This window comes from Prionailurus bengalensis, chromosome E3 (assembly GCF_016509475.1).
Source record: "Prionailurus bengalensis isolate Pbe53 chromosome E3, Fcat_Pben_1.1_paternal_pri, whole genome shotgun sequence".
In the NCBI taxonomy this organism is placed as follows: Eukaryota; Metazoa; Chordata; class Mammalia; order Carnivora; family Felidae; genus Prionailurus; species Prionailurus bengalensis.
The window spans coordinates 22621474-22645693 of NC_057357.1; the positions used below are offsets into that span (position 1 = coordinate 22621474).

General features: G+C 44.0%; 1 protein-coding gene and 1 pseudogene across 1 annotated transcript in view; one reads left to right on the forward strand and one right to left on the reverse strand.

Annotated features, from left to right (window-relative positions):
- Window positions 1-24220, reverse strand: part of CACNG3 (calcium voltage-gated channel auxiliary subunit gamma 3) — an 84309-nt gene that overhangs the window by 51482 nt on the left and 8607 nt on the right. The gene's annotated exons all lie outside the window — the stretch shown is intronic.
- On the forward strand, window positions 4369-4467 carry LOC122472099 (annotated as a pseudogene).

Consider the following 24220-nt stretch of genomic DNA (forward strand, 5'->3'; position numbering starts at 1 on the left):
AGAGGAGGGTATTTGGCAAAGGTTTCACCCATCTCCCAGGTATTCTGAGTATCCCTCTGGATCAAGCCGGACTAGTGCTGGATCACTCAGTGCTGTGAACGTCCACAATGCCAGCACGGTCACTGAGTGAGAACGATACACAAACACTTGGCCAAGGGTTTTATCAATTATCATCTCATTTAATTTCCATAACAACCCTAGAAGGGAGGTACTATTTTTAAAAATGTTTTTAATATTTATTATTTTTGAGAGAGAGAGAGAGAGAGGCAGAGAGAGAGGGAGACAGAATCTGAAGCAGGCTCCAGGCTCCGGGCTGTCAGCACAGAGACCGACGCGGGGTGTGAACCCACGGACCAAGAGATCATGACCTGAGCCGAAGTCGGACGCTTAACTGACTGAGCCCCCCAGGTGCCCAAGGGAGGTAGTATTACTTTGCCCATTTACAGATGGGTACCCGTGTACCGGAAAAGTGAAGCAGTGTGCCTAAGGTCACACAGCCACTTAATGGCAGAGCCAGACGGGACTTCAACACAGAGCACTGTGCTCTGTGGCTTTGGGGACTTTGCCATCAGCCCGTGTTGAGGATACTCTGTTTTGTGACATGAAACATCATCCACTTAGGAAGGAAAATATTCTTATCTGATCTTGGTACCAAGGAGAGTGGGATGTGTCTATAAATTCTAAAACTTATTTATTCTAGCAACTATTTATCAAACACATACTAAGTGGCCGGTGCTGTGCTAAACACTTCATATATAATATTTTATTTTGCCCTCAAAATAACCTCATGACTACAGTTTTATCCCCATTCCATGTAAAGAAACTCAGACTCCAAGAGATTAAGCAATTTGCTCAAGGACAAAACACGGAGCCTGTTGGAGAGCCAGGTCGGCTTGACTGCAGGTCTGCTTGGCCACCGGGTTCTCCCGTATTCTGAGCACCGTGGGTGTGCGGTTGACCAGGTTTCCCCTAGACAAGGGACTGCGAGGAAGCTTGGTTCACAGGCGGCTTTATGAACCACCCTTAGTAAGAATGTAGTTCATTGTCAGGTGCAATTCACTCTCATTCTTGGCTCCGTCCAGTCCCTTTTTCCCCTTAGTCCAATTTTAAAAATTGGACCCATCTTTTCTTATTTTGTGTAACTAAAGCCTCCTTAACTCTTTTCTGGAGCAAGATGGGTATCAATCGACAAATATATTAAATATTATAGCCCCATTTCACAGATGAGGAAACCGAGGCACAGAAGAATTAAGTAACTTGAATAGGCTCCCCTAGTTTACAGGTGGTAGAATCAGGACTGCAAACCCAGGTGATCGGGCTCCACAGGCTGAATCCTTGCCCACTCTGCTAAGCTACCAGCAGCTACCAGGGCAATGGAAGGAGCCAGGAGTGTCTCTTAGAGTGAGCTCTGCAGGTAGCTAGAGGGGAGACTGGGACCCAGGCACGAAGGGCTCCCTGCGAGTGGGTGGCCACCCATTGTGTTGATGGCTCAGGCCCACGGGCTCATCAAAACCCTCTGAAATGCAAGGCTCCCACTCTTGTCAAATTGAACCGGCTTTGCAGATTTCAGTTTCAATCCTGCCAACTTGAAAGTTTTAGCATTTCAGCTGTTTCAGAATTATAAAAGCCTACAAATGCTAAGGTGCTTTTTTTAGAGTTAAAAAAAATGTGTCTTTTCCCCACCATCACATAACAATCTGAAGGGATTTTTTTGCAGATTCTTGCCAAATGTGTATTTTTAAAGATTGCATTTGGCTAAAGACCAGAAGTGGAAAATCTGGGAGGAATGTTGAGGAAGTTCTAAGGCATATTCATAGAGGAGGAGAGGGGAAAGCTCTTTCCTCTCTGCAGACCCCTGGGTCTGCTGGGGTGGATGTTGTTTATTTCAGCTTTCTTGCTACCTTTGGTGACAAAGAGTTTCTTTAAAATACTGACACCTCAGCTGGTCGGGTGGCCCAGAGGACATGTGGAGTGTGGCCCTGGCCAGGGAGGACCACCATCACTGCATGAAAAGCTCCCGGCTCAGCAACTGTCACCAGGAGCCAGATGGCCTCTTAGTGGACAAAGTTACTGCACTTATTGGATCAGGTGGCAGCTCAGTCCTCACTAATTAGGTGTCTTGTGTGTGTGTGTGTGTGTGTGTGTGTGTTTATGTGTCACAGACTCTTCCCCAGTGTGAATCAGCTCAATCATCATTTTGCAGTGTTTCAGATTCAGATTGCAAACATCCACCAACAAATAGGAGCCTTGCTTTCTAACGAGCTGGAGATGTGTGGAAAATAGAATCACTCACAGTAGTAGTGAGCCACAGATGTTCCATGGAGACAGCCGGCTGTGCCAAGCACAGACGGTATGTGTGACCACGAGACAGGATGCAGAATCTTGCAATGAAAGTGTTGCCCACAGAGCCCAAAAGATGAAGAGATGCAGACAGGCAGAGATGGAATCTGGTTTCTTCTTCCAAAGTCCTGGCCTTCTGTATAGCTGCCTGACACTCCATTTGGGAGTGGTTCAAAACACTGAATGTTTAAATTTGAGTAACTGCCACCAAGGCCTTCACTACCAAAGTGAAAAGATGCTTCTAAGGAATCAGAATAACCTGGGTTCAAATCCCAGCCCCAACCCTCAACTGACTGAGTGTCTGTAACAAGTCACTTAATCTTTTAGGACCTTGGGCATAATAATAGGGCTTCCCTGTTGGGTTTTCGTGAGGATTAAATGAGAGAATACAAAGAAGTCTCTTGGCATCATGCCTACTCACAGCATATGTTCAGTAAACAATAGCTATTGCCACCACCATCACCATCATCACCATTACTACATCATCATCACCACCACCCTTATCACCATCATCATCATCACCATCATCATCACCACCATCACCATCATCACCATCACTACCACCCTTATCACCACCATCATCATCATTATCATCATCACCACCATCATCATCATCACCATCATCACCATCACCATCATTTCTAGCTCTGCAATCCTAGCAAGTTTGACCTGCTAAATTTCATTTTTCTCCTCTGTAAAAATGGAAATAATTATGTCTACTTCAGAGTTGAGTTAATGTTTATTAACTTCCAGCACAGTGCCCAGCACATAGATGTTCAGGAAACGTGAATTAATTTTTCTTCTCCATATTACCTTCAACCTTACTTTAAAACATCACTGAATTTGGTTATTAAGAATCAATATTTATAGTTCAATGCAGGTTCCCTCAGCACCTGTGAACCAAGAGGCATGGACATTGACCTGTCCTCCAGGAGATGATCCTCTAATAGGTAAGACAAAAGCTGAGTAGAATGGTTATGTTTCCAGGGAGACCAAGAGGTTAGAGAGTCTCAAGGCATTTGCTCAAGGATAACAAAGTGGTTTCCAAACAGGTCATTCTGAGTCCAGAGTCTACACTTTTAACCATGACTATCATGACTACCATGGCTTCCAGGAAAGAATGGGTAGAGGTGAAACCAAGGGTTTCCATTTCTCTTAATTGCTTCAGTTCTTTGTTTTGAGGAAGAAAAAGAGAGAAGGGGAGGGAGAAGAAAAATGGTTTCTGATTTGTGTGTAGGGGAAAACAAGTATGCTCGTAGTGTCCTGGGAGCTCACTCAGTTTCCTCTGAATAAGGAAGGCCCTACTCAGAGGTCAAGATCACTTTAAATACCTTATAGAGGAGTCCTCCTCCTTCACAGCAGGAGGCAGGGCTTGGCCCCTGCCACTGTTCAAGGCAAATAGCAGAGTTTGTGTCACTGTTGGGGCTCTGATGAAACAGCCCCAGCAATGGTATCCTTGGAAGAAATCCCACACAGTGGTTAAGAGCCCAGGTTTGGAGCCAAACAGAACAGGAATCACATCCCAGCTATGCTACCTACTGGATGGGTGACCTTGAGTAAGTGGCTTAAACTTTCTAAGTCCCCGGTTTCCATTTCTGTGAAGTGATCACTCAATAAATGGCTTTGCTGTTTTTATTGTTTTCAGAACAGTGCCCCCTGGGGGCAGGCATGGTGGTGGCAACAGAGGGTGCTAGGGACAACTGAAACTCAGAGCTCATATTTGTGCTTCCAGCCCATTCTAGGTGGTCTCCTTTCACTGCAAAATCTTTGAATGTATGTGTGTGTGTATGTGGGGGGTATCTTTTAATAATTAAGACATTTTCCTGATAACCACCCCCTTGCTACAATCTTTCAGGATAATAACCTGTCCATATCTATTAAGATCATAACCCCATACCTCTACTAATTTAGCAATCTCATTTTTGGTAATCTAGCCTATAAAAACAAAAGCACCAGCATATAAGGACACATGTGTAAAAATGACTGAAAGTGAGACAAAACAAAACAAAATTGGAAACAAGGTGGATAGTGCTCGCTTCGGCAGCACATATACTAAAATTAGAACGATACAGAGAAGATTAGCATGGCCCTGCGCAAGGATGACACAGAAACAAGGTGGATATTCATCGACAGGGAAAAGGTTGAATACACTGAAGGGATTCCAGTCTGGAATATTATGCAACCATTAAAAAGATTGAGTCAGGGGCGCCTGGGTGGCGCAGTCGGTCAAGCATCCGACTTCGGCCGGGTCACTATCTCGCGGTCTGTGAGTTCGAGCCCCGCGTCAGGCTCTGGGCTGACGGCTCAGAGCCTGGAACCTGTTTCCGATTCTGTGTCTCCCTCTCTCTCTGCCCCTCCCCTGTTCATGCTCTGTCTCTCTCTGTCCCAAAAATAAATAAACGTTGAAAAAAAAAGATTGAGTCAGATCAGTGCCTATAAACCTGGAGGAATATCTATGATGTATTGAGGGAAAAAAGCAAGTGGCAGACCAGTATCTCCAGTGTGGATTCAATTTTAAAAATCAAACAATGCCGCTCCCCCACCATGTGCATGTACGTATGCGTTTCGAGAGTGAAGATACAGAGGAAACACATCTAGCTGTTGACATTGGTCACTTTGGAGTGAGGTAGGGAGGGGACAGAGTGGGAGTCGGGCAGGGCATATTATTACTTCTCTTTCTATTTTTAGACGGTTTCACTGCTTAGAGTAAACAAATGTTACTCTTATAATTTTATCTAAGTAATCTCTACACTCAACGTGGGGCTCAAACTCAGGATGCCAACAGCAAGAGCCACACGCTCTACTGACTGAGACAAGCTTGTGCTATAGGCAATCACATAAAATAGGCTTTTCTTGACACTCCCAAGTCCTTGAGGGAAGGGGTCACACCTTTTCAGCTTTGCTGGTCTCAGACCTGCTCAGTGCCACCCTTACCCAGAGGAAGTCCTCAGTAAGTGTGAAATACATGAGTGAGCATTTACTCAGCCAGTGTTATGGGATCTGGCTTTCCAGGGAGCCCATTGACCTCGAAGTGAGTTTCCACTCAGACAAACCTCCTGATGGCGATCATGCTTAGCTAATTCCCTACCACAGAGCTGTGTTCTTCAATGTTTCCTTTTCAGTGATTGATGACTGTGAAAAATTGAAGTGGCAAAGCTGATCAATCACCCTGGAAGATGACACTTAGCTGGGAGGTCTAGTGGCTTTGCTGGATGACAGTTAGGACCCCTAAAAGGACCTCTTCACATTAACACACACCAACCTGAACAAGGAGCAAATTTAAATCTGGGTTAAAAAGTCCCAAGGGCAAAAATGTGTTGCTCAAAATGGCATTTGGCTAGCTACCTTCCAACAGCTTTTCCCAGCTTCTTAAAAAATACATAACATACCAGAAAGAGATAAAGACTCATAAGCCTAAAACCAAAGACTGAAAGACAACTTAATGGCACAGTCTTGGGAGAAACAACGCCAACTATTAATGTAGTTGGAGATAAATGAGAAAATAGAGGGGGAAATAAGACAGATTTGAAAGAAAATCAACTGTAAGCAATCACACTGTTCAACTCTGTACTAAAACATTTATACGTTTCTATGAAGCGAATGATTTTCTAGACAACAAAATGACTCCAGAAAAAGGCCCAATATAGACAAGACATGAGAGAAGTTATCAAAGAACTACTTTCAAAAAAGCCCCAGGCCCAGAAGGTTTTACATGAAAATTTCCATGCTGCAGAATCTACGTCACAGCATAGAAAATCATTTTATCAAGCTACTACCACTCTGATTCCAAAACTTGACACCAGGAGCACACAAAAAGGCAAATTTCATTGACAAATACAGAGAAAAACCCTATATACATATTAGCAAATCTATTTCAGCATTATGAAAAATTAAGTATGTCTCAAACAGATTTATCACAGGAATGAAAGATAGTTGGCTAATATGAAAGGCACTAACTTCGCCTATTAGCCAGCCAAAGGAGAGAAAGCTAGCCATGTCAATAGATACCCAAAAATGGAAACCTTCATGCCCAATTAAAATTCTTACTTAGCTACATAGTGACAGAAACTCCAGAGCATGATAAAGAAAACACTTTACGCCAATAGCAGATGCCAGGCTTCCCGGTGAAACCCTGGAGCAGCTAGCTGTTCCCTTTGGGGGTAGCAGGAATCACCCCTAGGAGTCTGCTAAAAGGCAGATTACCAGCTTTGTACAAATTCTGTGATTTATATCCAAATCTGCAACCACACTTTGAGAAACACAGTCTGCAAAGCATTACAATTACAGTTAGGAGCAGGGCAAGGCGACCTTTGAGCATCACCACTACTTAACTAAGCCTCTAACTAAGCCTTGACTATTCTCTAAGCCTCGAAGGAAGAACAGCAGGGGGAGAAAAAGTTCTCTCTACTATTTGCAGATGATATGACTGTTTACCTGAAAAACCAAATTAAATTAATTACAGTGCAGATAGCACCGCTAACCAAGTTCAAGCAACTTACAAATAGATTAATTACTGATCACTAGCTTCTTCATATTAGTAATACTAACCACTTAGAAAATATCTTGGAGAACACCACCCATTAATGTTAGTAACCAAAAATATAAAACCTACCTACAAACAATGTGCCCAATCAACATATAGGCTTGAATGAGGAAAATGGAACTTCTCTAAAATACATAAAAGAAAACATTAATAAATGGGATATATATTATGTTTTTAAATGGGGGAAGACTTGATGTTTGAAAGAGGTCAATTGTGCCCAAATAAGTCTATTAATTAAATTTTTATTAATATCCCAGTTTTCCTGGCAACTTGATAGAATGGTCAGAAAATTCACAGGGAAAATCAAAACGTTAGAACTAAGAAGATGTTGATAAAGAAGCATGGTAAGGGAGAACATGACCTTCCGGTATTAAGAGTCTCATGAAGCTATATTAGTTCAAACAACAGAGTGATAGAGCCTCAGAAATAAAAATATAGATTAAAAGAAAAGAATAGAAAATCCAGAAACAGATACAGTTCTAGTATGTGTGTGTGTATGCGTGCGTCATAATTCAACTCCATGTGGATGAACTATTTCGTAATTCATAAATAGTGTAATTTGCAGTTTAAATATCTAGGGCAACTTTGTGTCCAAGTACTTGGTATTTTCCTACTGCTTACAACAAACACAGGAGGAAAGTAGCATGGAGGCGGGAGAGGGGTATAAAGCCTTCAGGATTAGCTTGCTATGAGCCCAATACGAGTTTCCAGGCCTTTGTGGTTTCCCAAACATTTATTAAGCTCTTAGGCTCCATTATTGCAGGGTCAGAAAGGATGGGTGTGGGGTTTCAGTTCTTGTTCCTGTTTACTTGATGTTTGACTTGGGGCAAACCACTCAGCCTTAACCTCAATTTTCTCACCAGAAAATGAGGATAATGCTCCCAAGTCTTGTGTCGTTACTAAAGTTGGGAGGAAAAATGAAGTCATGGATGAAAGCTCTGTAATCGTAAAGCACTGAGTGAAGGTAGACATCTGGTGACCTGATCCTTATTTAGGGTTAAAAGCCCAGGCTGTGGTTAGAGGCTGCCTTAATTTGCATTGGGGCTCCATCACTTCCCATCTGTGGGTCTCTGGAAAGGCTCTTTGTACGTTGGTTTTGTCATTGACCAGCTGTGGGTCCTTGGGCAGTTTAGTTAACCTCACTGTATTTTGGCTTTCCTCATCATTAGAAGGGTGATAACAACAGTGGATAACTCAAAGTGTTGTTACAGGAAGCATACCACTTAGAACAGTGCCCAACATGTACTAGCTAATCAATAATGTTTGTTGTTTATCATCATAATTATCTCTGGGGATCTATGCCTCTCCTACTCCAAGGTTAAAAGACTGGGCCTGAGCCAATCAGCCCTGTGGGACCTCTGGTCTACAGTGATTGGGTCAGTAATGGACATGTGACCTAATCAGAGCCTATGAAATGAAATGAGGCTTGTACCTGCTGCAAAAGACACTCCTACACTAATTGTGGATTCAAGCATAGAAGAATCTAACCCTGAGAGCTGCTCTCATGCATACTGTATCTGTGAGTCTCTCATTGTTGGAAGAGGTCATTGAGAGGATGTGGCTGCCAGTTGACTTATGAACTGGACCCAGGCAATTGGAGGCTCCTCACACCCCCATCCCCACCCCCACCCCTACCTTTGGAATGTATGCTCTGCTCACTGACTCCAGAGTGGAAGCCATTTTCAAGGCCATAACCTTGAGAGAGTAAGGTGGTGTTGAGACCTTCTGGACTGAAAATGTGACTGAACCCAGTTATAAGGCCTCTAAGTAAACTTTTACGATTCCGGCAGGCAATGAAGAGAATAATTTGTCTTGTGGCCGGCTCAAGACAAGCCTTGTATATAAGTTCCCTTGCCTATTAAAACTACCACCTTCCAATCTGTAGTGGTCTGCCTCTTTCTTGGGTCTCTCCTTGCCCTCGGGGCATGCGGGGGCAGTTTACAAAGCCCCACTCCTGTGCTACTATGAACCGAAGTCAACAGAGAGGAAGAGAGAAGAGAATGGTAAGAGAAATTCTGTACTTGTGAGTTTGATCCCTGAGCCAATAGTGATCTCTCTGAATGTCTGTCTGTCTGTCCCTTTTTTCTTAAGTCCATTAGAATTGGGTTTTCTGTCACTTACAATTGAATGAATTCTATACGATACAACAGTATTATTATCCTATTATGAGCTCAGACAATATGTTCCCAAATTCGCCAGAACAGTTGGGTCTTGCTGTTAACACAAACTCGGCACTTAGTACATTTTTCATCCTCAGTGTGTGGTCACAGAATTATGAATGACGATCCTTCATCCAAATGATGGGCACTTTTAAGGATGAAGACAACACTGCCCTTTTCCAAATACTGGTTGAGAGCACAGACTAGGGACAAGTTCGGAGCTTCAAGCTCATGACCTTCAAGCAGCAGCCCCAGGGCTGGAATGGAAATTAGCTGAGACCATCATTTCAAATTTCAAAAGGTCACCATTTATGAATAGATTCTTTAATGTTCACCCAAAACCGGATGATAAATCAGAAATGAAAGGATAAAGGGCTGAAACAATGGTTACACACGACTTGCTTTCCATGACCCAGTAAACTCTATCTGTGCCCAATTAGACTGGCAATGACCTCCTGGGGTTGCATTCAGACTTTTAACATCAGTTACTCTGTCACATGGCACCTCATCTAATAACCTTTCGCTGGCTGTCTGTGATAGAATTAGTAGGGGTTGGAATGTCCGTGTTTGAGTGTTTCCTGATCAAAAAATACAGGATGAATATGGGGAAGAAATTAGATAAAACATCCCTTCTGAGTTCAGCATTAGTGCATCCAGTGGCCCTCTTAACACCCCCACTCGAACGTTAGATGGGAAGCTGTAAATTCATCATGTTCAAAACCTAATTACCAGCTCCCCTACAAACTTTCCATCAATAGAAGGCCTTGCCATCCATGCAGAGGTTAAAGCTAGAAACATAGGAGTCCCCTGACCTTGTTTTCCCTTGTCCTTGATGTTCAACAGGGAATTCTGTTGATTCCAGCTTTTAAGCATCTCCCAAAGCGATAGCCAATGTCTCTGTCACCACTGCCACTTCCCCAATGGGGAAATCCATCACTGAACCTGGATTATTGCATGGAGGACTTTTTTTTTTTTTAATTTTTATTTGTTTTGAGGGGTGGGGAGGGGCAGAGAGAGAGGGAGAGCAAGAAAACTGAGCAGACTCCACAGTATCAATGCAGAGTCCGATGTGGGGCTTGACCCCATGAACTGTGAGATCATGACCTGAGCTGAAATCAAGAGTCAGACTCTTAATCAACTGAGCTACCTCAGGCGCCCCTGCACGAAGGACTTTGAACTGGCCTTCAGATATTCTTCTTCCCATTGATTGTCCACACTGCAGCCAGAATGAGCCTCAAAAATGAAAACCTTATCATATCAGATTTTTAAACTTACATTGTAAATGTTCCAAAGGGCTCCTTTTGCTCCCAGGATAAACTTAACATACATTCCACAGATCTGAATGGCTCCTGTTATTCTCGGGACTCACCCCACCTATGAATTTACACCTGCCTCTAGCCACTACTGAATGCTTAGGCTTCCCTATTAGTCCATACTCTCTCTAGCCCTGAGACCTCTGTGGCTGCTGTTCCTTCTGTCTGGAACAACCTCCTTATTCCTTCATCTCTGTAACTCCCCTTCATCCTTCAGCTCTTAAGAGAATTGTAATTTTTCTTAGTTCTTTTTAAATGTTTCTTTATTTTGGGATGCCTGGGTGGCTCAGTCGGTTGGGCGCCTGACTTCGGCTCAGGTCAAGATCTCACAGCTTGTGAGTTCGAGCCCCGCATCGGGCTTTGTGCTGACAGCTCAGAGCCTGGAGCCTCTTCAGATTCTGTGTCTTTCTCTCTCTCTCTGCCCCTCCCCCGCTCACACTCTCTCTCTCTGTCTCCCAAAAATAAATAGACATTAAAAAAAAATAAAAAAAAATAAATGTTTATTTATTTTTGAGAGGCAGAGCACAAACGGGGGATAAGGAGAGAGAGAGGAAGGGAGACACAGAATCTGATCTGGGCTCTGGGCTCTGAGTTGTCAGCACAGAGCCCGATGTGGGGCTCGAACCCACGAACTGCAACATCATGATCTGAGATGACGGAGCCACCCAGGTGCCCCTGTAATTATTATTTTGGAAGATTCTTCTCAGCCCAGGGAGGAAGCAGCTTGGTGGTTAAAAGGAAAAACCACGGAGTCGTGTTGCTGTGAGTTCAAACTCTGTCTCAGATAACAACTAGGAGTGTGACTTTGGGCCACTTACTTAACCTCTCCATTCCTATGTTGTCTTATTTGTAAAATGAGGACGATAAGCATTGTTAAAAGGGTCAAATGTGATCACATAAGTTACTTAGCATAGTAGCTGGCACATAAATTCTCAAGCAGTGTTAGATATTATCATTATTGTTTCACTTCTATACACGGTCGCTTGAAAGGCTTTGTCTTTGGTTCCGTTCTCTTATTTTTCACACCCAAAATGTGAAATTTTTTTCACAAATGTATTTTCACATTTTGCCACTGACAATTTCTAAGTATGCGTTTCCAGATCGAGCTTCTAAAGTCTTCTCTTACTGGGGTTGTTGTAATAGCCCCATGGCTTAATCTCTCTGCTTCCCTTTTAAATCTCTAAAATCTGTTTCCACATAGCACCTGACTATACTTAAAAAAAAAAAAAAAATGTCAGTTCAGACCACATCACTCCTCTGCTCCAAACCTTTCAATGGCTTCTCATTATCTTTCTTTCAGTCAGGTGTCTCAACCCCAGTTGCCACTGTTGACACCGGGGACTGGAAAGCTCTTTGCCGTGAGAACTGTCTTGTGCATTGCAAGATGCTTACAAATCGTCCCTGGCCTCACCCAGCACCTGCCAGTGCTTGCCTACACCCCTACCTAAGTCGGGACAACCAAAAATGTCACCGGACATTACGAACGTCCCCAAGGGGCAAAACCACCCCCTGTTGAGAACCACTGCCTTGGCATAAACTCTTGATACCTTATGATAATCTTCAAGATTATTCCTGGGTCACATGCTCATCCTGAGAGCCAGGCCGGGGTTGGTGCCACATGGACAGAGAGGACAGAATGATAGAGCAATGGGGCAGCCCCCAAAGTAGATTAGAACACTGTTATCAGAAGTGGGGGGGGGGATGGATGCGGGGCTGGCCAAACAGCAAACCAGCAGGAACAGACATTCCTGGAAGCATCCTCAATACCCTTTGATTCTGCATTTCACTTTGCTTCCCAGGGCCCAGCACTGGGACCGGCCAGGAGCAATGTCTGTTCTCTGGAGGCCTGGCAGCACCCTCCCTCCCCTAAACTCTCCATCTTCACGCACAGGGTCCTTTAATTATAGGTAGAAGGTAGACAGTTCATACATTTAAGCCCCCATCCGCTAAAAACCTGAGGACTCAGCTCTGTTTTCCTGTGCTTTGCTTCGTCTCACATGTAAGGTGTCTCTCAACAGATCCCGAGCCTCCAGCTCTCTGTGGAGTCGTGGCTGAGCTTTGTTGGTGTTCCTGAACAAAGACACAAGGCGCAATGAATCCTCCAGGCCCTGTCGGGCGTTCTACCAGCAGGGTTGCATTTTAATCAAAGACATTGCTTTCAGTGCTTGCTGGAACCTCACGTTGCCTCTTACATCCCAGTGGTGGTGCAACAATGGTGGAGCTTAGCTGCAGCCAAAGAGAACTCAGAGCAGAGAGACTGGAACGCGCCAAGGGGACTGTTTCATCTCCCAGTGGGGAAGATAAGGCACAACTAGAAGGAAATCTTCTGAAGCAAGTACGAAAATGTTCCTTCAGGTTCTCTCCTCAGCCACTGGAAGGTTGTCAACAAAATGAAAATAACAGCTGTAGCAGCCATTCTCCACGTTTTTGATCTCAGGACCCCTTTCTATTTGCGCAAATTACTGAGCTGCTGCTAACGTGGGTTATATTTACCAGTATTTCCTGTTTCGGAAAATAAAACTCAGAGAATTTAGAAATATTTATTTTAAAATTCGTTTTGCAAATATTAAACTCAACTGCATGTTAATACAAACAACATATTTCTACGGAAAATAGCGATATTTACCACCCTCCCTCCCCCCCAAAAAGTAGAGGAGTGCTGTTTGTTTTTACATTTTTGCAAATCTCTTTAATGTCTGGCTTAATAGAAGACAGGTTCTCGTATCTACTTCTGTATTTGACCTGCTGCCAAATGTTTTGGTCGAAGCACAGGAAGAAAACGCAGCCTCACACAAATATGTGGTTGGGAAACACACGAGTATCTGAATAGCCTTCAGACATGATTGTGGATATTCTTCTTTGATATGACACCAAAACTCAACAAGAACTGATTTCTTAAAGGCTGGTGACTATGTGGAATCTGAAACCATATTAATTAACTTTTCATGTTCTTACCCACTAAAATCTTTGTTCTAATCCTGTATTTTGACCAAATCTTTTACCCAGGGATAATTTTTTAAGTAGGCTCCATGCCCAATATGGGGCTTGAACTCATGACCCTGAGAGATCGAGAGTCATGTGTTCTACCAAGTGAGCCAGCCGGGCACCCCCAGAAATAATTTTTAACATGATGCATTGGTCCTTTGAGAAATATTGGTTCACTGAGTTACACGGGTCTTCCAAATTTGGCACATTTCTTGACACAATATAAAAAAAAATCACATTCACTCACAGGGGCAGATACAAGCAAAATTGTAATTTTCATTTGAAATCTTGAATTTTACCCTTGGCAACAAATGCCATCAGTGGCTTTCCTCGAAGTGACAGGATCACTTAGCTCATTTTCAAGAAAATGTCTGCCAAATATCCAAGACCAAATAACCATCATTTGCCTGTCAGTCATTCTTTCAAGTGAATGTGGTGTTTCATGGGAAAAAAAAGCAGCTAGCTCAGCACACAACTCAGTTGCACAAATGCCTTTGCTGGAGACCAGCAGTGTAGCCAGTGAAGAGCTTTTGTGTGCTTCCCATGTTGTTACATGTAAGGCTTGAGATTTCATAAAATTTTTTTTTTAATTTTTTTTTCAACGTTTATTTATTTTTTTTGGAACAGAGAGAGACAGAGCATGAACGGGGGAGGGGCAGAGAGAGAGGGAGACACAGAATCGGAAACAGGATCCAGGCTCTGAGCCATCCGCCCAGAGCCTGACGCGGGGCTCGAACTCACGGACCGCGAGATCGTGACCTGGCTGAAGTCGGACGCTTAACCGACTGCGCCACCCAGGTGCCCCGAGATTTCATAAAATTTAATAAGGACACTTTGAAGGGACACTAGTGTTTTCTTGCACTGTGAGTTAGCGATGGTGATAAACACAGTGACAGCTAGTGTGGATGGGTGCTACTGCCTTTATTCGAGCTCAGGTTCCAGTAGTGTCACCCACTGTTGGCTTTGGCATCACTGGTGCAAATGTCAACACAATGAAAAAGGCAGATCACATCTAATTATTGCTCTGAGATAGTCTTGACCTTGCAGACTCGCGGCCATGAAATGGTCTTGGGAGGCCTTCCTTAGCCGCTGGAGTTAACAACACATGCTCTGAGAACACTGAACTATCACAACAGTGTTAAGGATCTCAGTTGTCAGATTTGAAAGACTCAGGGTTGAATCCCACCTCTACCACTCACTAGCTGTGAGACTTTGGAAGTTACTATGCTGAGTTCCCCTTGTTCATCAGTAAAATGGGTGTAATACCCCATGGGGCCCTTGAGAGAACTGAGATAATGCATGTAAACACTCAGTATGCACCTGCTATTGTTATCTATCAAGGTTCTAATGGAACTAATGGTTCCTCAGTGTGGCTTATCTGGGGGACATTCTAGAATACACATTTCTTAAAATTTTGACCACCTCATCAACCAGTATGAAAAGAACCTGGCTTAAGATCACTAGTTGGGTTCTGTGCTGACAGCTCAGAGCCTGGAGCCTTCTTCGAATTCTGTGTCTCCCTCTCTCTCTGCCCCTCCCCTGCTCATATTCTGCCTCTCTCTCTCTCTCTCTCTCTCTCTCTCTCTCTCTCTCTCAAAAATTAATACAACATTAAAAAAAATTAAAGATGTGTCACTAGAGACCATGAATCTGATTCCTTGGTAGGATCTCTGTCAGCTGTATCACTGGCTTTGCTCCTAGAAAGCAAAGATGCGAAGATTTGTGAGGGTGAGGGGACTAGCAGAATAGTGGTAACCATGGCCTGGAGAGTTCCTTGCTGTGGACAGAACTACGAACATGGGCAGACATTGCCCAGTGTCAGACACTGTTCTATGTGTTGTACAGATATTCGCTCATCAAATACCCATAGCAACCTCTGGGTGGTACAATAAGAACCTCCCTTTTACAGATGAGGAAAGAGACACAGAAAGGTTAAGTAACATTGGTATACTGTCGTGCACTGTTATACACTGTTGACCTTGGGATGTGAGCCCAAGCAACCTGACTGTAGAGGTGAGCTCTTAACTACTACACTATACTAGGAAAGCAGAAAAAAAGGAGGGGCGTAGGTAATGGCTTTTCCAGAAGGTTCTTTCCTCCACCACAGGACTTATATTTAAAAAGCACAATTTTGCTCTGAAATAACCTGTTAAGAAACCCTTTGAGTCACTCAGAAACTCTAAGAAAAATGAAAACTGTACCAAAAAGCACAGTGCAATGCAGATAAATATATGGCATGATTTTGAACAACTGGTTAAGTGTTAGAAAAAAAAAGATTCCATTTGGACCTTTTTTTTTTTTTTGAATGGCTATGAGACTGTGACATTGAAACCACAAAAAGGAAAATGAAATCCTAGAAAACAACTTAGATTTGCACTGAACATTGTCCACCTAATCATAATAATTTCATTGGCTTTCAAACTTCAGAATCGACCTATAGCCCCAGCATGGGAGGCACTGGCATAGATACAGAACAAAATGCAAACAGAATGAATTCTTGACAATGTAAAAGTAAAAATACAACTAACAGATATGGGTGAGTGGAAGGGACAATGTGGACACCGTCATTCCAGAAAGGGGAAGCTGAGACATTCTATCCAAGGTGGATGGGGAAAGAAATAAAGATTTATGTTATCTTTAGAAATTGGAAAGGTAATCAATACAGAGGGTGGAGTGATTTAGCTAATCCTCCTCTATTATGGCAGGAAGTCGATAGATTGTAAATCAAGAAATAGAGGATAAACATGTTATTTAGACATACAGATGTAACCACTGGGAGAACCAAATCAGAAATGGTTAAAGAGGAAACAAAAATCTTGCTCTGAGGAAGAGAACTTGGGGTAGGGGGAGTAAGCACCCCTGAGGCAGATGCTTGTCATTAAAAGCCCTTCTGGATGATTTAATTTTTTTTTCAACGTTTATTTATTTTTGGGACAGAGAGAGACAGAGCATGAACGGGGGAGGGGCAGAGAGACAGGGAGACACAGAATCGGAAACAGGCTCCAGGCTCTGAGCCATCCGCCCAGAGCCTGACGCGGGGCTCGAACTCACGGACCGCGAGATCGTGACCTGGCTGAAGTCGGATGCTTAACCGACTGCGCCACCCAGGCGCCCCTGGATGATTTAATTTTTTAAGTAGGCTCCATGCCTAGCGAGCAGCCCAACGCAGGGCCCAAACTCATGACCCTGAGATCAAAACCTGAGCTGAAATCAAGAGTCGGATGCTCAACTGACTGAGCCACCCAGGCGCCTCTACATGATCTAATTTTAAACATAATGCGCATGATTAAATGCCTTCATAAATTATAAGATAATTTTTAAAAGCTTTTTGAGTAAATTGTGAAGAATTTGAACCGGAGGAGAAAAACACACCCTTTCCCATCTCTTTCACACAGTAGAGCACAAAGACAGGGAAATGATATTTATTACAAATTCACCAAACTGGAAGTAATAGTCCTTTCGGGGCAAGGGGATGAGATTCCAGTGATGTGGATCCAGCACAGAGGAAAGCTTGCCTGGCCTGTTTTGTTTTAAAAGTTTATATTGAGAATGCGTTTTGTGTTACTTGTATGTTACCAGTGTTTTAAGAAAATACAATAAGAAAAATATGCCACTCAAAAAACATGACAAAAATCAAATATCCAGGTTTTTTTTTTTTAAAAGACAGTTTAAAATTTTAACCAATGTGTGTAGTCACTCAATTTGTCTCCATGGATTTTTCTAGAAGTAGGCTATTGTCCTGCTTTCTTTCCCCTCTGCTTAAGGATAAGAAACCAGGAACTCTGAATTCGTTTCTACTCCAGCCCCCAGCACTTAGGAGAAGTCAGTTCTCCTCTGTGTGACCTACACAGCCTTTCAGTGAGTGCATTTGGCAAATGTGTTTTGAGCCCTTACTGTAGGTCAGGCTCCTTGGAGACATACAAGCCCGAAGAGAACGTTCTGTGGCAAGCCCCTTCTCCCCCTGACTAATACAGGACCCTTGCTCCATGTTCTGAGAGTCATCTGGTCCGAGAGACATCCTGGTCTGTTCACCTGGATACACTCTCTCAGCATCTTTCCTACGCATTTCTGGACTTACCAAAGATTCTGAGAACTTGTCTACTTTACTCTCTGCTGAGTCCTCAGCACCTAGAACACAGTAAGTGCTCGCTAAGGACTTGGAGAGCAGGGGATCCAGGATGGGTCTGCCCCGGCTGCAAACCACTCACTTCCCACCTCCCATTGGATCTCCAGGCTGAGAAGAGGGACCAGCCCGGGAGGAGGCATTAGCCTGGGCTGGATAAGGGAGAGGATCTGAGTTAGGAGGGGCTGCCCACTGGGAGGGGTGAGTCTAAGAATTTTGCAAGATTCGCTCAACATTAGAAACTTCCATGTCACTATCATCCACCCCGTTTCCCCACAATAAGAGATACAATACTGAAAACAGTAAGGGGCCAAGAGCTTGCTTTCAGGGGAAGAGGTAAGATAAGGGTGAAGAGGTGCTATTCCACTGTGACCAGTTTTCTAGAAGCACCAGGGCAAGGTGAGGCAAAAACTTAGAAGGCTAGGGTCGAAGTTCGTGCCTGCGGGAAGCCAGGGAGGTCACAGGACAAAGCACTCCTTTTATCAAGCAGCAAAGAACTCCATTGAGGAGGAAACCCAGACCGTGGCAAACTGAAGAACATGTCAGTTGTGGGCTTAAAACCTCCAAAGCCTTCCAGTTCACCCAGAGTCAAAGTCAAAGTTCTTACAACATCTTTCAAGGCCTTATACAATCTGGTATCTAGCCCCCTCGACGGATGTACTTGCTCCTCTGAGCTCATCCTCTTCAGCCACAGTGGCTCCCTTGCTCCTTGAGCACCCCAGTCACATCCCACCACTGGGCCTTTGCACTTGCTGTTTTTTTCCCCCTGTCTGGAATGATCTTTCTCCCAGTAGCTGCCTGGCTTGGCTCCTCATCTCCTTTATACCTGGGGTTAAATGTCACCTTCTCAGGGAAGCCCACCTTGATCACACTACACTTTCACCCTCCTTCCTGCTCCAGTGCATCTTCCAGCTTTTGGACAGTTTGGAGAAAGTCCATAGCGCTGGGCTGGGACTCTCCATTACCTAGGCTAAAGGGATGGCCTCGCAGCCCAGCCCCAGGGACTGTGACTGGAAAATCATCTTTGGAGGTGGCCCAGCATGAATTTTCCTTGGTTCAGACCTTATGATCTCTTGGAACCTAACCCCTGCCATCCCCCAGCACATGGGAGCTGAGCCATCACTCACCACAGAGCGAAAAAGCAGAGAAGAGCAATTATTATGCTGTGCAGCAGACCTTTGATTCAGATTAACATCATTGCCTGTTGATTTGATCTTTTTATTTTTCTCTAAACACTTAGAGCATTTTGATCACAAGCCGGATTCATCTCTGGTGAAAAGTACTATTTTGAAAAACCAGGACTTACATGGTAGTATATATTTTAAGGCATTTTCAGCTGATAAACCGCTAATTGGTCCTGCGGTCCTGTAATTTGCAAAGGGTCAAAACGATTTGTTGTAAATACACATCTGTATTGACCGCGGCATGCCAAAACCAGCTTCCACAGGTGAAGCAGAATTTTGCAATGGCTGAGATGTGGAAGACACTTCAACAGTTACCCATGATTTTTGGAACTATTTTAACAGGTGGGTGTTATTGTATTGCAAGACAGCTTTGCCTCATGCTGAATGGCATATGCCACGGAATACAGAGTGGTGGAGATACCATTTCCTAAACACGCAGGTAACTGAATATACATAGAATCTGAAGCACAAGGGATGGAAACAGGGTCTGATGGATTTGTGCACACTGTGTCCCCACAACATGTATTTACTTTTTTCTCTCCCCGAGTGTGCACCCAGGGTATTGCAAGAATTTGAAATGAGACTATTGAACTACTCTGGATAATCTTTGAGGGAAAAGATGGGAAATAAGGGACAGACAAATAATGTTGAGATATTCAACATAGTGACGTCAGTCTTCCTCAAAAGACACGCTTACTGAATTGCTAACAGTCATGGCAGAGATTATAGGATATATTATTTTAAAAGTGGTTTGTGAACGCTTAAGAGCAGAACAGTGACTGGTAGGGATTAGCATGGGTTCACCAGGAGAAGCTCAAGGTAATTGAATTACCCACCTGAAGCGACAAATTCAATGAATATTTATTGAGTATCTAGTATGTTCCAGTTCTAGGTGGTTCAGCAAAATGTGGTGGGTAGAGCTATTTGATAATATTTCTTAAAACGCACAGGCTGAAAGGTAGATACATGGTGTCAGGTTTTGCCTGCCCCAATCTCATCCCAGGTGCCCACTTCTGTCCTCTCCAAGCCCAAGGTCATCAAGACCCAGGCCTGGTGGTGTATTGGTCTGCTGCATATCTAGTGGGTGTTTGTGCTCCTCGAAGATGACTTCAGGGGTGCCTGGGTGGCTCAGTCGGTTAAGTGTCTGCCTGCAGCTCAGGTCATGGTCTTGCCTTTGGTGATTTTGAGCCCTACATCAGGCTCTCTGCTATCAGCAAGGAGCCTGCTTAGGATCCTGTCTCCCTCTCTCTGCTCCTTCCCCACTCTCTGTCTTTCTCAAAAATAAATAAACATTAAAAATATATATATATATATATATATATATATATATATATGGTTTCTGCCTTTCTGAGTGCTGCGTGAGAATCAGGCTGCAGATCCCGAAGTAACAGCAATCTACACCAGAACTTGATTCCTGCCTGACACAGAGGCGAAAGCTCAAAGAAGTCAAACAAATGATGGGTCCCAGTGTACTCCTCAGGAAGTGGGACAGCCATGAACCTAGTGGCTTCCCCAAGTTTGCAGACACTCAAGTGCAACGTAGAAGATGCAACGATCTCCAGTGGTTTGCTTACTTGCATCTAATCAGGTTCTTTAAGAAACTCTGTTCTTCTCACTTCCAAACCATTGGTGTTGCCATTAAAAAAATACACACACACACACACACACACACACACACACACACACACCCCACAGGGCGCCTGGGTGGCTCAGTCGGTTGAACGTCTGACTCCTGATTTTGGCTCAGGTCATGATCTCACGGTTGCAACATGAAGCCCCACATCGGGCTCTGTGCAGAGCATGGGGCCTGCTTGGGATTCTCTCTCTCCCTCTTCTCTGACCCTCCCCTGCTCCTGCACACACACATACACACACACTATCTCTCTCTCTCTCTCAAAATAAACATTAAAAACAAATTTTTTAAATTTACATTTGATTTAAAGAGGTGGTGTTTCTCAGAAGCCCAGTGCTACAGTATCTGAATCTTGTTAGCTTTACCATTTCTTTTCCTTGACCTTGCTGGATTTAGAGTAAACATTGGGAAAGGTTGGGATAATTCTTTTTCACAGTTGTTTCCGTTGTTGAATGGCTCAGAGCCAGTGACTAACACCAAATACTCCTTGGCACAGGAGTGAGCTGGTTGGAAGAGACCTGTCCGTCAGGCCCCAGGCCCTTCAATAAAGGCAGTGCAGTGTGGTGGTTCAGGTGAAGCTTCTGGCGATCACATTGGCAGGTGACCCAAAGCAAGAGAGTTACTTCTATGAGCCTCAGTCTCCTTGTGGGTGGAGCAGGTCTGCTAACAGTACACAGGACTATTATGAGTTGCATCTATTTACCCTAAATGCTTATCCAAGTGCATGGAATACAGTCATGAAAGGCAGCACAGGGTAGGGTTGGAATACCAGCTCTGCCTCTTACTAACCATGGACTCTCTGGGTCTCCATTCTCTCCTTTGCAAAATGGGGATAAAAACAGTATCTACCTCCTGAAGAAGTAACAAGGATCAAACCATATTTGTCAAACACTCACTTAGAACAGTGGCTGGTATATAGTATGTGTCTGGGTTTTTTTTTAAGTTTTTTAATTTATTTTTGAGAGAGAGAGAGAGAGAGAGAGAGAGAGAGAGAGAGAGAGAGAATATGAACAGGGTAGGGACAGAGAGAGAGGAAGAGAGAGAGAATCCCAAGCAGGCTCTGCACTGTCAGCGCAGAGCCCAACGTGGGGCTTGAACTCACAAACCATGAGATCATGACCACAGAACCACTGAGGCGCCTCTACGGTATGTGTCTGTTAAGTAAGTAAATAAATGCTCAGGATTTAGCCCAGACGTGAACATTCAGTCGGCCCCAGTAATCATTGCTTGGTACACGCAAGGCGTTCATTAAGTGTCAGTTATTTCTTATTTCCTTGGCCCTTCCGGGTTCTCATGGCCCAGCATCTCCTTTTCCAGCTTCCTTGGAAGCAGTCCCCAGGATCTATAATTGACACCTGCCCTGTTTCCTGATTCCAGGAGGGAGGGCAGGCCTATCCTAGAGGTGTGTCCTCTTATGCAAGCCTCTTGGGCTGGAGAGCTGCTAGTCTAACTTTACTGTTCATCTACATCATTTTGGAGCAAGCCTCAAGAGACCCTTAAAATGCTAGTCAAATCCTGACAACTTCTTCAATCTCTGCTTTTCTTTCTAATTTTCACCAGCCCCTCTGCTCCTTGCCCCCTAGGAGCCCCTGCGTCAGTGCTCCCTAGGGTTTTGTCATTTTCCCTGTTTATATTCATTGGCTTTTCTCTGGCCCTTCTTGTGTGCTTTCATGTCTTCAGTTTCCACCTATGTTTAGGTGATCCTAAGGTCATGCCTGGTTTCACCTCTGACCTAAGCTCTACAATACTGATCCTTAACATTTTGGAGGATACAACTCTCTCCTTAAAAGCACCTATTTACATAACGTTTTTCTTCAAGTTTCATGAACTACTGAACCTCATGTATGGAGCAAATGGAGGGGAACTGCTGTCTAGACTTCCAATACCAGCTGCCTGTTTTTTGTGGACATCGGTTTCTTTACCCTCACTTACTCAGTAGCCATCTATGATTGACTCCACCTTCACCCTAGTCTCTAGGGTCCTGTTCTTTCCACTGCCATCAGAACACTGGCTCCTAAAGTTTCCCCCTTTTGCCAGCGCTGACAGATGCTGTTCCCTGCATACCTGGGCAGGGGTTGCATTTTCCTGGAGACCTTTAAGAGGGAAGGATCTCACTGACTTTCTTCCACCCTCTCCAAGTCTCAGGAAGAAGTGAAGTACTACCTGGGCAAAGAACTAAGTGCCAGTTCTCCCAGAAAGAGAAGAGGATGCACAGAATACCTGGTGAGATGAAGAGTCTATGATGAAGGCAAATAGTACAACCACCTCTCCCGACCCAATATTCTTTTATGAAAAAGACTATTTTTTTTACATTTATTTATTTTTGAGAGACAGAGTACGAGCAGGGGAGGGGCAGAGAGAGAGGAGACACAGAATCTGAAGCAGCTTCCACACTCTGAGCAAACAGTCAGCACACAGCTTGATGTGGAGCTCGAACCCACGAACCGTGAGATCATGACCCAAGCCGAAGTTGGACGCCCAGCCGACTGAGCCACCCAGGCTCCCCCGCCCCCAATATTCTTGAGAAAACAAAGGCTACTTCCAGAAATAAAATGTTGTTATGGATTCCTACATGCCTCTCCAGTGAGATATAACAGGAGTTGGCAAACTTTACTTCTTCTGTAAAGGGCCAGACAGTAAATATTTTAGGCTTTGCAGGCCAAGCAGCAAAATTGAGGATACTATGTAGGTACATATGCAACAAGAGAGAAAACAAATTTCCATAAAATTTTTATTGGCAACGTTCAGAAGTACAGATGCTTAAATTTGAATTTCTCATCATTTTTATGTGTCATGAAATATTATTGGATATTATTTAATTTTTTCAACTACTTAAAAATGTACAACACATTCTTAGTTTGTGGGTTGTACAAAAATAGTAAAAGGGCTGAATTTGGCCCATGGGCTATAGTTTGCCAACCCCTGAGATATAGTTACGTATCATGGTAGATATATACTACTGTGTTTTCGGCTTCCAGAATTTTAGAGACAAAGCATGAGGATATATACCCTGTCTATTGAAGAGTGTCAAATGAGTGGAGTGTAAGTGTGTAACTTTTATTTTAGCTTTCAACTGTGTTATATCTAATCTCTTATTTCCTTAATGATATTTTGGGCAGATGTCAAAACTTTCCAGTCACTTGTGCCTGTTAAAATTTCCAGATTGCAATGCTCTATCCATGTTTGATCCTCTTAAAAAAATTTTTTTTAACATTTATTCATTTTTGAGACAGAGAGAGACAGTGCGTCAGTGGGGGAGGGGCAGAGAGAAAGGGAGACAGAATCCGAAGCAGGCTCCAGGCTTGGAGCTGTCAGTAGACAGCCTGATACGGGGCTCGAAACCACAAACCATGAGATCATGACCTGAGCTGAAGTCCGACGCTTAACCCACTGAGCCACCCAGGCGTCCCTCGTCCCCCTTTTAGCTTCTAGCACCTTCAGTATGCTGTGGCCGGGAGCAGAAAGAAAAGAAGGCCAAAATGTTACTTCACTCAACTTGGTGAAGGTGTAAACCTTTACTATTTGTTGTTACTGCTTCGCCAGCTAACACTGACGGTCAGGGTTCTCTGCGTGGCGGGGACTTACGTGTTGTCTGTCTTGTGAAGACACATGCATTGGTTACTGGAGGCCTTCCCACTGCAACTTCCCTCTCTGGTGTGGGGTATCTGAGTCTGATCCAGTCTCTTCCCTCCCACTTGGCTTCCGACACTGGAAACTCATGGCTCCACACTGCTGGACCAGCAGCTCCTGTGGTCCTGTGGTCACGCTCCTGTGACCACTTTCGAAAGGACTTCTTCCCTTTGGATGGACTCAGCTCTGGGCCAAGGTGCAGGGTTTGGGGAATGCAGCAGGAGATGACTCTCAGTCCTTGCTTCACCCTCAGGCCCAGCAGCCCTGTGCAGGGCAACATCTTTGTGAACATCATGTAGCTCTAACCAGG